Source organism: Durio zibethinus, chromosome 1, assembly GCF_047325235.1.
Source record: "Durio zibethinus cultivar Kanyao isolate XHJ-2024 chromosome 1, ASM4732523v1, whole genome shotgun sequence".
Classification (NCBI taxonomy): domain Eukaryota; kingdom Viridiplantae; phylum Streptophyta; class Magnoliopsida; order Malvales; family Malvaceae; genus Durio; species Durio zibethinus.
The window spans coordinates 4,888,258-4,904,623 of NC_143162.1; the positions used below are offsets into that span (position 1 = coordinate 4,888,258).

General features: G+C 31.3%; 2 pseudogenes; both read right to left on the reverse strand.

Moving 5' to 3' along the window:
• Positions 1–4,687: 4,687 nt before the first annotated feature.
• On the reverse strand, positions 4,688–7,011 carry LOC111311018 (protein NUCLEAR FUSION DEFECTIVE 4-like; annotated as a pseudogene).
• Positions 7,012–12,480: 5,469 nt separating this feature from the next.
• On the reverse strand, positions 12,481–14,561 carry LOC111311019 (protein NUCLEAR FUSION DEFECTIVE 4-like; annotated as a pseudogene).
• Positions 14,562–16,366: the final 1,805 nt, after the last annotated feature.

Genomic DNA, 16,366 nt, shown 5'->3' on the forward strand with positions numbered 1-16,366 from the left:
ATCTGTTATTTAGTTTTAAACATGATTTACTCGATAGTTTTGTTTTTTTTTTCTTTTGGTAAGTTGGATGATATTCGGAGAAGTTTAGAAGTTCTTATTAGAGATTTCATTGGACGTTCACAAGATATTTCTCTAGCAAAGCCAATTAAAGGTACCTTTTTTTATTTTTCATTAAAATTTTTCTCTGCTACTTTTTACTTTCTTGGTAAGATGTTTTTCTTATTTAGGCTTTATGTAAATTTTGAATCTTTCTTTTGCTATTTACTAGCTTTTGATTTTTTGTTTTTGCATTCAACCTTGGTGTAATTATACAATTATTGAGTTATTCTTAACTCTATGATTGTCATCTGTTTATTTTTAAAGATATTATTGTTATCTAATTATTTTTAAGAATGCCTAAACCAGTGATTTAGCTTTTTTTTTTTTTTGAATTCACTTAAGTAATCTTGATTTTCTCAGGTAACTATGTATTCTACTCATGGAAGTCTGACAATACCTTGCCACAATATTTGTTCTGTTAACTTTGTTATACTTATATTTGTATAGTTCCTTTATTACTTCTATAATTCATTAAATTGACTTTTGAAAACAAATAATAGGCTAGGCTTCTTGATTAACTTCTTATTCTTACTTCAATTATCAGTTTTATGGCTAGAGCCGCTGTTACAATTGCCATCCAATAGCTTAAGGGTTTTTTGGCATAAAAACATTTACAAAAGAAACCAAATATTATTTTTGTAATGCATTATGTATTAGGCAATGCCCTTAAAGTAATCAACCTTCCATCTTAGCTTCTTTTTTTTTCTTAAAAAAGCGTTTTGATTTTCTCCTTTTGAAAAATAGTCCCAACCTACATTCTAAAGAATTTCCAACTACTATCAATGTTATCACCCACCACATTTTAATTACTAAATTTATATAATATTACTTTGTAGTGGAAATGGTTGACTATCATAATTGGAGCTAGCTTTTTGTCTTTTCTTATGTTTATTAAGTACATTGTAAGAGTCTCCAAGTCTTATTTCTATTTATGGATCAGAACAAGCATATAAGTATTTGCAAACTTTTACTTGCTTTAAGAAATAGGGAAAAATGAACAACAAATTTTTTTAGGTACTTGCGATAGCTCCAATGATATATGTTGTTCTTTTCACCTTTTTCATTTATATAACATATTCAGAAAAGAAAGAAGTTCAGATTTTAAACATTTTTTTTTACTTTTGATAATTTTAAGTGTAATTTTATAATTTAATAGCTTAGAGTAATGGCAAATTTTGTTGTAGTTTTGGAATTGAGTAATGATAGTGACATTATTGTGTGCTTTTATCTATGGGTGAGAAAAAAATTGAGAAATCCAAAAGCTAATTTGAAATTGCAATGTTTAGTTCGATTCGGATCGATTTTTTTTTATTTGGTTCGAATCAAGTTTAAATATTAAATGTATATATTATGTTCAGATTTGATTTCAGATCGGGAGGTAAAAGACAAAAAAAAAATCGAACCAAACCAAATTATATATTTTTCTTAGTTTTTATATATATTTAAAGTTTTATAAAATAAAATTAATAATTTTATATTAAAATCTACTTAAGTATATTAAAGTTTTTTATTAAAATAATATATAAAAATTAAAAAAATTAAAAATTAAAAACTGATAAATTGAATCGATAAAATTCAGTTCGTATCGAATGAATGTTCATTTTAAATTCGGATCGGATTAGATTTTAAATTTTTATAATATTATGCAATATCTATAAAAATTGAACGGAACTGTTATCACCGCTACTTTTATCTTTGCAGATGAAAAACATTAAGAAAGGAATCATGCTCTCATTTGTGAATCAAATTTATTTTAGTAAAAAATATCTTCTTCAAGGTTTGAGGATTGGTGTCATGACTGGTATGATAGAATTACCAATAAGCTATTTTGTTTGTTTTCTATTCATATTGACTGACAAAAAATTTTAACTATGACATTGCATCTAACTAAACCTTTTATGTTGTCATTTTTTTTCTTCTTTAGTAGGTCAATTTAATAGGAACTTATAGTCTATGTGAGAACTTTTGCTTCAATGAAAGATTGTCTATTAAATCAAAACAAAGAAATGATGGCACTAGGAGCAATGAATATTGTTGGTTCAATTAACTTTTTGCTATGTGACTATAGGTGAGAAATAATAACATCATTAATCTGTGATATGGTTTAATTTTAGTTGGATTAACTTCTTATTAATTGTTATAGATTCAGTTGCCTTATGCATATATACGACAAATGCTTTTAACTAAGTTTCAAGTTTATCAAAACATGAACTTTTAAAATATATGTATTCATTGATTAAGAAACTCTTTTACTTGAAATCAAATAGATCGAGTATAAGTTTTTTTTTTTTTTTTTTTTGTAAATTTTAAATTTATTTAGAAGATTTGATTTATTTACAGTTTATAATGATCTTTCTCAAAGTTTAACAGGTTAATATATATGAAATTTGATAAATCTATTATCAATACTATAGATCATAATATTTTTATTAAAAAAATAAAAAACTCTCTTCCCACAAGTTAGCGTGGGTGAATTCTAGTATATACAATCATATATATATATATATATATATATGATTAATAATTACAATAACTTCTCCAAAATGAAGTTATCATCATGTCTAACAATTTAAAATTTTACTAAAATAAATAATGATAGTGACCATAATCTCTAGATACAACTAATTAAACCCAAAGCACAAATTTTTTAAATATAACATTTAATAGATTTCGAAATCAAATTTTAATATTTATAATTTTTTATGTCAAAAAATTTTGTAGATTCATAAAAAGTAAAACATATGTCATTGAATAATCATACTAGTATTTATGTTTTTTTTTTCTTTTAGCACTTTAATAGATTTTATTGTTTTCCCACTTAAATTTCAACTGGTTTTTTAACCATAATTTTCACTCATTTTTTAGCCTAGATAAGTATTAATTATTTTAATTTTTATTCAGAGATTTCCTGTATGAAATACATCATACAGAAAAAATGCCACTAAGAGTTTCCATCAAAGAAAACTATATGTGAGTCAACAAGACAAAATACTATTTCATCATTCTGTAATTTGTCTTTTTCTAAAAGGAGGTTCCGGTAATTTCTCTTAAGCAAACGCCATGACCATATTGCGATAAATGAAAAAGATTCCTGATAGGCCTAGGCTCAAGGAACTTAGCCCACCGAGATCTTCTGTTCATGAATACATGTGAGCCCATTGACTAGTTGAAAACTTAAAAACAGGCCACTTCGAATACTTTTGCCATTGGATTTTCCGAGTTGCATTAGGAAGCTGTGGCCCATGGAAAACAAGCTCCTGATGGATTGCCATTGCTAGTTGGTTTGCTAATGAAAAACTTTTGGTACCTAAAATTTGGCATTAGGCAATTCTGCATCATTAATTTAGGGTTCATTTGTCCGCGTAATGGAAGAAATTTTTATGGTGCTACAATTGCGTTTTATTATTTAATTTCTAATGATTCAATCACAAAATACAACTGTGAAAAGTAAAATCTCTCACCTCTCTACGAAATCAATCCTCGGACAAATAATAATTGAGAAACCACATTCGTATGACAGCAAATCAGTGTGTTCATATGAAAGCGTAGTTTTTGTCCTCTTGATGGAGTGGTTAATCCACCGTCTGCTCTTGTAAGATTTGACTTTTATCAATAATTGAGAATATGAAAAGTGATATTTTGCATCCCTCTAATTTGATCAATCTGTCCATTTTCTTTTATCTTCAACCACAAATTGGAAGTCACATTCATTGCTTGCATATCAAATTAGCAGATATGGTAATGTTAATGAGCATTAGCATTGGACCAACAAAATAAGTTGGCAAGCTAAAATCATGGCGAGTTAATTAGATTTATCATATGGCCTAAGGTGGAAACGTGCATCACGTGGAATGTGGAAGCTTATTTATTTCAAGCCAAGCAGTTGATAAGTTTTTTGAGGTTAGAAATCTTACAGAAATTTCAGTTTTCAAACAAGAGATGATGTTGATACTGATATTTCCTTTATATACAAGTTTCAAAAGAGTGGGAAAGTCAATTAGATTTCAGCTACCCTTTATAAATCAATCCTAGTTTAAAGTTGCCTCGTGGGCCTGAAATGATTAACCATATTAAATGACAGAGATTGAGAACTCTTGGTGGTTCTCTCTTTTCATTTTTTTCCCCTAGCTGGCAATGGCCTGGTGCCTGGTGGGGTTAGAATTTTGGAAACAAGGTCTGGTGGGACTGTGGTGAGAGGTCCAAAAGAAAATGATATCACCAGATATTGTCTGCTTCCATGGTCTGATTGATATATGATTCAGTGATTGTAAAATAGGGAGGCAGGTTTTTGGCCTTTTGGGGTTGGGATATCTATGAGAAACACAATGCTAGATTACTGAACCAGAATACCTGCTGATAACTCCAAAATAAATTCAAAAGTTACTTTATCTTCTTTTTTTTTTCCTTTAATTTTTTAGGAAAACAAGGCCTAAGAGATCAAATTCTTGCATGTATAGTCCTTAGATCAAATTTGGATTAATTGTTAATTCATCTTACCAATTTGTGTGTTAGTATTCTGCAAATAAAATGAGAAACAAGTAAAAAAAGAAAATACTGAAATACAGTTATATCATATTATGGCATATTTATTAATCATTGCAACTGGCCACAAGTCTTAGCCTTTATGGTTAAGTACTCCTTTTGGGGAATGAGTTCTTTCAAGTTCAAAGGTTGAACCTTTGATCTTGCAAAAGGGTATGCTTCCCATCATTGTAGGGCAAAAAAAAAAAAGAGGAAAAAACAGTAATACAAGCTGAATTAAGTGCAATTCACTCCCCATTTTTCTTTAATAACTTTTGGTTAATTGGCTGAGGTAGTTGTGATGGTTGCAGCATCTGTAGTAGCTTTGGATTCAACATGTTTTAAAGTTGAAGCCATGTCTGTTTCCGCAGCCTCTGCTTCTTGCCTAAATTTCTTGTAAATGTCACTTTTGTAAAACTTTCTGGTTCGAAAACCAAAATACAAGAAACAAGGAATCCAAACAATGAGGTGGCTATGATTATGAGAAAAGCCAATCTGTAACACTGCCCTCCAGTGCAAGTCAAGTCCTCCCCTAGTTTCCTTGTACGACCCAAAGCTTTCATTTGCTTCAGTGCCTCTTTGTCATATAAATGACCGGCCACTAACATTTAGAATGTAAGAACCAACAGGACTAGCCATAGAACCAAAATTGTACAATGTGGAGTAGTATTTAAGGCCAAAAATTTCAGAGATGATGGCATACATTAATGGCCATTGTGCTCCAAAGCAGAATCCAATAATCACTGAAGCAAAGTAGAGGGAATTCGGGACTGCAAAGGCAATCAAAACATGGCCAACACAGGAAAAGAGAATCACGAAAGTGAACAGCAATGGCCTAGGCATCTTGTATTTTGTCAACAAGTATTCAGAAGCAAAACCAGCCACTGATCGTCCGAGGTAATTCCATATACTTACAAGTGAAATAAAGATGGTTATGCTACCACTAGGGTAGCCTAATGAGTTACCAATCTGACCCAAGTTGTCGATAGCTGTCAATGTTCCTCCAATACCACATGTCGTGGCAATGAAGAGAACCAACATGTCACTGCTGAAAAGTGCTTGCAATATAGTGTAGTCTTCACCTCTGTCTGGTGGCCTGAAAATGTTTTCCATGCAACCAACATGCTTCTCTGGATCTTTTGGATCTCCAACAGTTTGTGGCAGTGACTCTACTGTCAGTGTTTGTGTTGCTAATTCAACGGTTGGTGGTTTTTCTGTTACTACATTCATCTGAGAAACATCATTCAAGGCTTGTTTCTTTCTTTTCCAAATCTTGAAGTCCTCTCTGATAACAACAGCCAGTGGAAAAAACAGCAATATGGTAACAAGTGAAGCACTTCCTACATACTCAATTCTATTGAAACTTAGCCTGTTCTGTATGATGATCAAAACCATAAGGAAACCAGCAAGGCCAAGAGAAATGAAAAACATGTTAAAAAAGGCGAACAATCTTTATATTCCGAACAGTTCGAAGAAAGACAAAGGAAACAGCAGCAGGTAGCCAAGCAATGAGCAAGATAAGAGCCTTTGAATTATCACCATAGAAAGCATGGTATAGCTGTGTTAAGGATTGCACCACTTAAGCCAACGTAAGATTTCAACAGGCCTAAAACACTTCCCCTGCTTTCAGGGAAGTTTTTAACACAGGAAACAAGACCACCAGTATTGGCAAAGGCCAGTGAATTTCCACCTAAGCAAATATATACACACATTTGCCATACATGGGGTTTGGGTGTGCGGCCAGTGACAGCAAGCCATATCATGAAATAGCTAAAGAAATTCATGACTGCGCCAATCAAGAGAATCACCCATGGCGGTGTTACCTCATTGATCAGCCCTGATAGGATCCCAACGTTGCCACCCAAGTCCTTGGAAAAGCTTAGCAGATTGAGAGTAGTTTGATCATATCCCAAAGATGTTTTAATAACATTCGAATAGAGACCAAAAATATATGTTGCACCAGAAACGGACATGATAAGCAGTGAAGCAAAGACCATGAACCACCGTCCTAAAATCATGTTCAACCCAAAGTTCTTCATCTCTCTCCAGCCACAACCACTTCCACCACCACCACTGAAATTATCCGCCACCATCTTTTTCTTTTTTCACTTTTTACTAGCAACGTCCAGCAATATTAAAAAATTAAGTTTAGGCAGGCTAGGTACTAGCAAGGAAGATTAGAAAAGCACATATTTATAGCTCATTTTATGAGGCAAGGCGGTTTTGAATAAAAATTTTCAAACTGGATTGGAGAGTTGACAGAGAATGGAGGGGTGCGATTTCAAAGAAGATAAAAGATAGGGGGATACAATACAATAATCAGATGAAGACATAGTGCAGTTCAATTATATGAATCGGGAAAACGACAGGCCACACAAATTTTTATGCCATTTCCAGGGACTTCTAATTTCTAATCCTCCTCCACTCTCCCACTAACATATTATATATGTTTGTTCCTTGACATTCTTTTTATCGCAGATTGGGCCAAAATTGTTTCATGTAAAAATGAGCTAGCAAAGATAGGTAAAAATTAACCTTCGTGAAAGACCAAACCTGTCAGCAAAAATGATTGAAGTGGCAAAGTTGAAAGGTTTTCGAACTGTCGTCAACAGTGTTGATATCTGTTAATAAGATGTTAAATCTTTATCAAGATTCAATTCTATCAATTTTAAATATAAAAAAATTACAAAATTTTTAAGATTGCTGGACTCTTTAGTTAAGAGCAATCAGGGTTTAATTTATAACAACTTCAAATATTAAAACATAAAAACTTTGAGATCTAAACTTCAAAAAAAAAAAAAAACTTTGAGATCTATGTACAAGTAACTAAAATGATTGTTCCGGTAAAGAACTCTCGAGTTAAATAGTTATATGAATGTATTGGGACATTCAGGTAGGTTGAAATGGCTGTTAACAGAAACACAAAATATCCTGAACTTTCTTTTTTTTGGTTTTTGAAGTCAGAACTATTAGTGTTAATATCACCTAAGTTGAAATAAATTAATTCATCTCATCAATCCAATGAAGTTGGATTATCATTGTATTGTACCCAAATTATGGAGTCTATTTGGGTAAGTCGTGATATTAAAAATAAAGATAATAATGAAATTAGTTATTATAACAATAAAACTAAAATCAGTTGTAAATATATGTATTTAGATGTAAACATAATAATAATAATAGTAAAATGAATTATAATAAAAAGAAAAATAATTATTATATTTAAAAATAAATATAATTTTATATTTAATATGTTAAAATAAATTATAATACGATGATTTCTATATTTATATATGTTTAACGTAAAATAAACATATATAAATAAACAAATTCTTAAATTTAATAAAATCTTCATAATTTTTTTTAAAATTATTTTGTAACTGATATTAAATCCAACCAATAAAGTTTGCCCCCTCTATTAATAGAACATTAAAATTTTAATTTTAATAATTAAAATTCAATTTTTACTAATTTTATTTTTTAAAAAAAGAATTCGCCATAGAGTCTAACACGTTTTTTATGTGTATAAAAAAACTAAATGCTAAATTTAGATTTTTACATTTAAAAATATTGCTTAATTTAAAATTAAACATATTATTTTATCCGAATAAAGATTTAATGTTTATAAGTGTGATCAATTTAAAATGTTTTAACAAAAATGGTATATAAGCGTTTGTTAACTCTTTTAACGGTAACAAGTAGCAAAAAAATATAATAAAAATAAGCCGACAACTGATAAAAAAATCTATCTCATTGAAAATATATATAAACAAAAAATTTTAATATTACTTTCATTTTCATTTTCTTTTTCATTTTCATTTTTTCTCTCTAAAACTTTATCGTTTCTCACTACGTATCTTAAGTCATATGCATGTGTCACAGATTTAAGCAAGAGTCTTGAATCTCATATCGAACATAATAAGAGGGTCACTGGGATATATAATGGTTCACACCACCTCTGCATTGTGAGGTACCTTTTGTAGGACAAAACCATGAGATCAGGGGGTCAGAGCAGATAATATCTCACAATAGTTTGAACCGTAGCAGTCAAGTTGATCTGAAACGTCGAAAGAGTAGATGCCCAGGTCCCGGAGCCGCGCGGGTTCGGAGCTTAAGTCTCAACTCGTGACAAGTGGTATCAGAACTAGCCCTAAATCGTTCGACCCACGTCAAGTACCTCGAGGGAAATAGGTAGGGTGGTCAACCTCTGATATCAGAACTAACCCTAAATCGTTCGACCCACGTCAAGTACCTTGAGGGAAGTAGGTAGGGTGGTCAACCTCCGTGATGAGAACGTCATGAGATTGGGTGGAAAAAAATATTACGGACCTAAGGAAGAATCATAAATCTCACATTGAACATAATAGGAGGGTCATTGGAGTATAAAAGAGTTCATACGACCTCTTTCTTGTGAGGCGTCTTTTGTAGGACAAAACCGTGAGGTCAGAATAGCCAAAGCAGATAATACCTCACAAATGTGTAAATCATGACGGTCAGACTGATTTGGGACACCGAAAAAGTGAATGTCCGGGTCTCGAAATCGCGCGAGTTCGAAACTTAAGTCTTGACCTGTGACACATGATCGTTGCTACTTAAGCCAATTTTTTATGCGAGAAGGAATTATTTTAATAGCCCCAAAGAAAAAGATTTCAATATTTAAATTGGGTTTATGCTTAATGGTTGATTTTCTTGATTAATTTTTGTGATTTTGGATTTTTTTGTTAGATAACTTGTTTAAATTTTGATTAATTTTCATGAATTTGAGTTATTCTTTTGTAGATTGAAGATTTGAAAAAATTGATTAAGGTAAGGTTAAAAGAGATTTTGAAGATTTTTTTTAAAGAAAGAGAAAGTTTTTTAATTAAAGCACACAAAATTTATATTGTGAATAAAGCTCTTAAAAGAAAAGGAAAGTTACACTTAAAAGAAAGAAAGTGGATGCTAAAAGAGATAAGTTAAATAAAGAAAAAAATTGAAAAAAAAAAAAAAAGTCAATCTTCTGCATATCTATGAAATGGTGAGAGGGAGGGCTGAGAAGAAAAATCTGAAGCTACAATAAACAAAAAAAAAAAATAAAAAAAAAAGTTAAAAAGTCAAAAGTTTTTTTTTTTATGAAATTAATTTTTTAATTATTATTTTGACTTTTTTTAAAAAATTTTACGTGACATATCAACATAAAAATGCCAAATAAGCTTGAATTTATTTTTTTATACGTTATCAAGATATGTATTTTTCACAACCACGTTTCTATTAATAAAAATTTTATATTATTATAAATTAATAATATTTAATTTTTATTTATATAAGATAAAATATTTAATTATAAATTGAATAAACATCTAAATGTTTAATCTCAGATTAAATATTTAATCATATAAAAATAAAAAAAAATGATAATTATTAAATTTAAAAATTTTCTTTGACGATCTATATTTAATCCGTATCTAAAAATTTTACGTTTCAAAAATTTTCAAAATAAAGAAAATACAAATTGAAAAGAAAATTTTATAACTTTTAAATTTAATGACGAAAACTTTACTTACTTTTTATAATAAGAAATACGAAGTAATTATCTTAATAGGAGTTAATACAAATGGTTAAGATTTAAGATTTAGATATAAAATATTTAAAAAAATTTGTAAATTTTTTTGTAAGTTGATGGCTTTTTTTAACTATAGAGATGAAATATTTCCTTTGCTCTTAAAGTCTTTTTAACAAAAAAAAAAAAGAAGAAATAATTATTAATTGCTCTTTTTCAGTACAGTCTTAGCTCCTCTGTGATTTGATTCCCTAACAAAGTTGAATACCATACCATCCCTCTTTTGGAATTGGAATTTGCAAAGGTTGGAATAACTTGGTTACGTCGTGATCTGGGTTGATTCCCTCCATAGACCAAAAAATTTTGATAAGTATTTAATTTTATATTTTAATACAAAATGTTAGAACGCATCTTTCTTTAAAATATTTAAATATCTTATTTAGAAAATCAAATTAAAATGGAGAAATAAATTTATATTTATATTTAAATTTTTATAAGTTGAAATTTGGATACATCAAATATGTAAGCTAAGGAAACTTAAATCATTAGTGATGAATAAAAATATTATATGCACTCGGATCAAATCTCAAGAAAGAATGTTAACTAGTCATCTTTGATTTTTTAAATAAATTTACTTTTTTTATTAAAAATTAAATTGTCTTATTTATTTTTCAAATTTATATTATCTTACTTGAAATCCTTTAAAAATATAAATATAAGTATTTTTCATGTCAATATGATAGAAAAAAACGAATTTTGCTGGATTATCAATTTAAGTGCTACTTTTAATTCAACATCCATTAATTAAGGACAAATTCATGATCGGACTTTTCAAATCCCATATGTTTTTTGGCCCATTCCTCGGCAGGGCTACTGAAACATGGAACTAAGTCCATCAATACAAATAATGGAAGTTAAATATTAGAGGTAAAGGGCTTAGACATGTTACTTTCTTGTTCTTTATGGAGAAATAGATAGGGGCCAAAGGTCTAGGGGAGGGGGAGGGAGGAGCCTGACCTGGGGTTTTCGACAACCTGCCACATCTTACATTTTGCAGGGAAATTGAGGCCGAGTGAGCTAAAATTAGAACCCAGGTCGGCAGGGTAGGGGCATCCACTAGGTGGCTATAGGCAAGACTTTGGATTCTCAACAGTTTATGATTCTGTTAATCATGATAATGGTTGTGTTTAATTTCAAGTTTGAACTATTTTTATGAACCGAACGATCCATCATTCAAATGGATAATTTAACTGCTAGGACATAGGAGTAAGAAATGTAAGATTTGGTTTGAACCATTTCTAAAAAAAAATGAAAGACAAATGCTCAAAGAAGAGGTTGAAATGAAAATGGTTTGCAAATATTTAGTCAAGCATAAAACTTTTGAGGATTTGATGTAGTCTTTGATCGACAAGTTTTTTTTAGCATCTCAAAATTCATATTCCATACGAAAAAGAAAAATCTAAAACAACAAACCAGGGAATCTGATTCCAGATGATGTTTTCCTATAGCCTATGCCAAAGTCAGCACTCTCAAAAACCCGCAAAGCTTTTTACTAATGGCAGAAGCACCAATCTCCGAGTGGAATCACATTTCATAAGGAATTTTTTAGTGCAAAAAACTCGAGGGGTTGATTGGATGTAAAACCAAGAGAAAAACCACCCTTGTTTCGTCAACACCAAGAATAGTACCAAACATTAAAATTTTAAAAACAATTTCTATAATTAATAACTGCCTTGGCAACAAAATCAGATGTGACTATTTTTTTTTCTAAGGTCAACAGTATTGCAACCTGGCCTGGCTATCTTCGAGGCTGGAAGAAACTTAGCTCACATTTATAGTCAGTGTCCGCCAATAGCATCCCTCTTTAATTAACAGCTGCAGCAATGTGTAAACGAGATCATGCAATATATATCCAAGTCACAGTCTTATTCTCCATTGTAGTTATGATTATGTCGCCCCCTTAGGAGCTCCATTCTAGTCTGTGGATTGATAGTTTTGCTGACTAAACCCAACAATGATTCAGGCCTCAGACAATTTATTATGCATATTGGCATAGCAAAATCCACTTAGGCCAATAGTGGATTTGCAGTGACATTTAGCTGTCAACTAAAATAGTCCACTGGGGATACAACATTCATAAATACAGCAGGCCCAGCTAAATGGGTTGGATTTATATATGAGTTATGTTTTTACCCATCCTGTAAGAAATTTGCGTGCCAATGGTTGGATGCCGAGATCTTCTGCTGCCAACAAATTAACCTGGTTTGGTCTAGGCTAGGTATGAATTGCATGAAGAATTCAAATCAGACCACAAAAAAAAAAAAAATGTTAAACATAAGTGATTCATTGACATAAAACAGAAAACATCAAAATTGAAATTGGATGTTCTTCTATTTCAGGCTTAAATAATTCAAGTATTTGCCAATAAGGAGTTGGGTTCTTTATTATCCAGCAGAAAGGGCTGTTTTTTCTGGGGGAGTAACAGTTGTCCTCTCTCCATTTCCCTTAATGGAACAACACCATTTGCTGTTGCAGCCACATCTATCTGGGACTCCACTTCCTCTTGGAACTTCTTGTAGATATCACCTTTGTAAAATGTTCTTGTCCGAAACACCAAATTAATGAAACAATACTCCCCGAACAAGCTAGCTGCCGTGATGATTAGAAAAGCCAATCTGTAACATTTAGCCCCACTGCAGGTCAAGTCCTGTCCTGGTTTCCTACTAAGTCCCAAAGCTTCCATTTGCTTCAAAGCTTCCTTATCATATAAATGACCAGCCACTCTCACATTGAAAATGTAAGATCCAACTGGGCTTGAAACAGATCCAACATTGTACATTGTAGAGTAGTGTTTAAGACCAAAGAGTTCAGATATAATGGCACACAGTAAAGGCAATTGTGCTCCTAGGCAAAATCCTGTCATTACTGAAGCAAAATAAAGAGAATTGGGAACTGCAAAGGCAATCAAAAGACGTCCAACACAAGACAAAAGAATCACGAAAGTGAGCATTAGGGGACGAGGGAAGTTGTACTTTGTCAAGACAATTTCAGATAAATAACCAGCCAGGACTCGTCCAAGGAAATTCCATATGCTTACTGGTGATATAAATGTGGATATGCTATGAGTCGGATAGCCCAATGATTTACCAAGTTGTCCCAGATTGTCAAAAACTGTTAATGCCCCTCCAGTGCCACAAGCTGTTGCAATAAAGAGAATTAGCATGTCAGTGCTAAAAATTGCTTGAAGAATGGTGTAGTTCTCCCCTCTCTCTGGTGGCTTGAAAATGTTTTTAATACAAGCAAACGGCTCCTTTGTTGTTTCTGCTGGCCTTTCTGGAACTGCTAGAGGATTTTGAGTCACAACATTCAATTGGGAATGAGTATTTGAAGCTTTTTTTTTGCTGGTCCAAACACTATATTCTTCTTTTATTACAATAACAAAGGGGAGATGTAGTAAAATAAGAACAAGAGAAGCACTTCCAATATACTCCATCCTGGTAAACCTGACCTCGTTTTGCAAAATAATCATGACCATGATAAATCCAGCAAGTCCAAGAGAAATGTAGAGGAATCTGTAAAAAACTTTGAGCTCTCTCACAATCGGAACAACTTTCATAGTCCGAATTGTTCGAAGAAAAATTAGGGGAACAATGGTTGGAAGCCAAGCAAGCAGCAAGATTAGGGCCTTTGTATCATCTCTATAAAATGCATGGTAGTACTGAGTCATGATTGCACCACTTAAACCAATAAACCCCTTCAAAAGGCCTAAGATGCTGCCTCTGCTTTCAGGGAAGTTCTTAACACATGTGACTAATGCACCTGTGTTTGGAAATGATTGTGAATTTGCAGCTATCCACATATATAAACACATCTGCCATACTTGGGGTTTGGCTGTGCGGCCAGTGACTGATAGCCATATCATAACATACCCAAAGAAATTCATTACTGAACCAATGGAAAGAACCACCCATGGTGGCACAACTTCGTAGATGAGCCCTGACAAGATTCCAAGATTACCACCCAAGTCCTTGAAGAAACTTAGCAAATTGAGGGTTGTTTGATCATAACCCAATGTTGATTTAATGTCATTAGAATATAGACCAAACATGTAACCTGAACCATTGACAGACATAATAATTAGTGTGGCAAAAACCATGAAAAATCTGCTGGAAAGTACATCCAAGACAAAGCTCTTCATCCCCCTCTCCCTCCAACTACCGTCTTCAGTTTTTTCATTTAGGACCATTTTCTTACTTCAGTATAAGCAGCCTCCACTACAGAGCTTTGGCACCCCCGATTACAGTCCACATTTGAAGACATTAATGAATAAACAGCTTTGGCATGTTTTGGAGATCAAGTCACTTGGAAACCGTTTTGTCGTAGATTGTTTGTATCGAACTAATTGGTGGAACATCCTTGGATTTTATGTTTCAAGAGAATCAAATTCTTGTTTCATCTTGTGGGTCAGCGCAATTGAAAACTTTCTATAAAAATATGTTTCTCTTACCATCAAACACAAGTAATCTCCATTTCCAAGCACTTTGCATCGTTGATTTGTTTGAATTAAGAAGCTATCAAGACAAGTCAGATTCTTGTCGTTTCATTCAAATTAATGTAAGGTATCCCAAATATTGGAGTTAATTTATAATCCAATTGTTAATAAGTAATTAATTAATCGATTAATCTTATTATGCTACTAATGAATAATCTTTGAGTTAGACAAATATAACACCTCAAACTTTACCAAAACTATACTTTGATATGGTTGGAACTTGGGAGCCCAAAAGACTTCCTGTCATTTTTATTTTTTACCATTAAAATGATAAGCTCATTTCAAGTGTAATCTTAGCCCAAATCCAATCTAAACAGAGCTCGATTAAGTAAATTGTATTCTTATTGGTCATAAACTTTGACCTCTCTCTTTCTTTTTTTTTTTCACCTATAAGTAAATTCAATTTGAAAATTAAAAAAATTTATTGAGCAATTTAAGTGTATCAACCATAACTTAAACAATTCATAAAATAGACAGCCCTGATCTCTATCTTTTTTCTTTTTTTTTATCTTTTTAAATTTTGATCTCTATTTTGGATCATAAGCAAAAAGAAAAAAAAAAAGTGGGAGGCTGATGTTTTGATCTCAGCATTTTAATGCCGGCTGACATTGTATGTTTTCTCTGATATCACTCCACTTTTTAATAAGGCTTGAGGTCAAGAAAAAGACCTTACACCTAATATAAATATCTAGTTTGTTATATCCACTTGGTATTGTATTACCAAGTTTGATTCGTTAAATTAAATATAAAATCCTTTGGCCAAAAAAAAATGGCACAAAATTCTCAAAATAAGCCTTTTTCTTATTAATTTTTTAGTCTAAAACCAACGCTCTTATTTGAACAAAAAAAAAAAATTTGTTTAATTAAAATAAGTTATGCACTCTCAAAAGGTTACAATTCACCTCTTTTCTCTTTGATTATCAAATTAACATTTTATCACTGGACTGATTCATTGATAGATAAGTTTCATTCAATAAAAAAATGGAATTTTGAAAGTGCAATCCTGCAGCAGTCCAATTTAGAAATAGTTACGACTTTATATATATAGGACCCCAATTTTGTAGGGAAGTGATCATCACAATCAATTAAGACTTTAACAAAATAAATGTCATCTATTCATTGAAAGTAATGCTACCAACCAAGATTAATTTGTCGTGATTGTTCACGATGAAGAATATGTAAGAAAAAAGATTTGTGTCCTACTATATTACTTTGGTCGCCTGAGTATGGAGACCACATTATTATCTTATATAAGCGCCAATTTGCATTCTGAACTCCTACTCCTAGGCCTGAATTCGATATTCATATGCAAAGATTTATGTCCATAATGTTTTGTGCCCAATATGTTATAATTTATAACGATAGAGTGGTTGAATTTGATTTCTTCACCGTATATTAAAAAAAAAAATTATAATTATTGTGATATCGTATTAAAATTTTATTATTATTTATGATATATTAAACTTATAAGAGAGTGTATAAATTAAAATTTTAATTTTTTATTCAACAACAATTATGATTTTTCGAGTGAATATATGTCAAAATATATTTAAAAAAATTTCCTGAAACTATCTTTTTTTTTAATGGATAAATTGATTTTTTATAAGAAAATTACAACTTAAAAATAAAAAAATGGGTTAAAGAATTGAAATTTA